Here is a 2107-nt window from a genome sequence, read left to right as displayed (position 1 = left end):
GGGAAAGATGAAGTGCAGAAATGGGGAGAAAGGAAGAGTAATATGCTACGTCCTGCCAAAGAGCTGTTCCAGGAACGTGGCAAATTAAACTAATCTGTAGTTCAGTCACAGGCTCAGAAATAGCTAAGCTATTGGAACATGCTGGCCACATCTCCCATACATTCTGGTTCCAGGGGCCTTTGCAGGGTGATGCTGTGCTGTCCATGCCAAGTTTGTGCCTGCCAGAGATCTCCCATATGTCAGAGTAACTACATTTCATAGTTTATGCAGGCTGGCTGCTTAGATACTCCATCGAAAAAACAGGAATACTTATCAGTATACCGGCAGCAAGTGAATTGAGTGGTTAGCTGTGGTATGCTTTTTGCTACTGTTTCTGTGTTATTCCTCTTCGAATAAATATTGTTCTCTCCAGATACACGTTTATGTATCCTAACCCTGTTTCGCATGACTCATGCTGCACTTACGGCAATTTAATTATCAATCACAGCCTAGCATCCTAGAAATAAAGACTTCAAGTAGAAATCTGTAATGATAAGCCAAAGGAAGAGCTAATGCAGATGTTCAAATCTAACTGCTCTTGCAAGTTAGTAAACAGAGCTTGAAAAAAGTCAGTTGAACTGTGTATGATCTCTGCCAGGGCCAGAGAAGGAAGACATTAAAAAGACATCCACCCCCAGAAAGCAATGGACTCTGATTCCTGCCTCTCTTCTGAATCAGAGCTACTTCACTTAGGAACAAAATTGACTTTTGACTCCGTGCTACCAAAACAAGTGTAGCATTAGGAAAAAGCTGCACTGTATTTCGATCTATTTCTCCACGCTGCGCACATCTCCACTCAGTCCAAATTATAAAACACTTCTGGGACACTTGCAACTGTTCACCCTTGGTGCCTCTGTCTTGCAAGTGTCATTACTCACAAAACACAACAATCTTGTCAACCAAATTAAAAGTACTGAGGTACTATTTCCTGTTCATTTGGACGCTTTGGATACCTATATAAACATAGGCAAAGTTCAGATCTGTACATAAAGTCAAAATACTGCCCATACTCATACTTGGGAGAATGTATTTTCAAGAGACTGCAGAGAAAAGCATCATGCACACCAACCAAACGAACAGTCAATGCCAGCCCAGCAGTGTTTGTCTTTGTCTATGATTAATTTAATGCTCACCCTCTTAGGCATCATATCAGTTAAATAATCAGTTCATTTGCAAGCTGGAAAGGACAATGTGGCAGAATTCAAACTTGATACTTCTGCTTTCTTTGCTGCCCTGGTAAGAGCTGCAAGATGTGATCTGCATTTCAGGCTTCTCACGGCTGGCACAGTCAGCAGTAGTTAATTATTGTTTATAAAATGCAGAACTGTGTGTTCTCGCAGTTACAAGTTACATCATTCTTTGGCTGTGCCTATTATTTATCAGCTGAAGAGCAAGGCAACAAACAAAGCAAGAAGAGTGGAAAAAAAAAAATACCATGACAGTTTACATGGGCTTGTGTGGGGTCAGGAAAAGTGAAGGAGGAGGAAGGGACACGAGATGCACTTGCAATCAGCCCATTTTCCCTGGTTCAGTTTGGTTTATTTTGCCAAGTTCCCACTGCCCAGTATTTTTGCCTCCAATATAGATGTGGTCACAGCCCCCGAAGTCACCACAGCACTGCAGTTGAAGAGAGCTGAATGCCTTACCCCTGGGAGCCCAGTGTGCCACTTGGTCCTCTCCCCACTTGAGCAGGAAAAGCAGCTCCAACCATCAGCACGGAAGCCTGGTGTGCCACCACCAGAGGAGAAAACAAACCAGCCAGCCATCCTGGAAGTCCAAATAAACTTAAGTGGCAGACAGCTGGAAAGACCCCGCAGCTTCTTGCATCTGCAGAGAAACCTAAAGAAAATGCAACCCTTTCACACGGACTCCAAGGCCCAGCACTGGCTGCGAGGACGCAGCAGCCAGGGCTGCCTTCATACTTTCACCACCCCTCACGCTCAAAATAATAATAAGAATTAGTAATAATAATAGAAAAGGCCTCTAAATCACGAGCGCCCCTGTCTCTCACTCGCGCTCGGAGCTCGCGTTCACTCTCCTCCAGCGCGCCCCAGGCCCCTCACAGGGG

The sequence above is a fragment of the Fulmarus glacialis genome, unplaced genomic scaffold (assembly GCF_000690835.1).
Source record: "Fulmarus glacialis isolate BGI_N327 unplaced genomic scaffold, ASM69083v1 scaffold14422, whole genome shotgun sequence".
Lineage (NCBI taxonomy): Eukaryota > Metazoa > Chordata > Aves > Procellariiformes > Procellariidae > Fulmarus > Fulmarus glacialis.
This window is presented reverse-complemented; position numbering follows the sequence as displayed.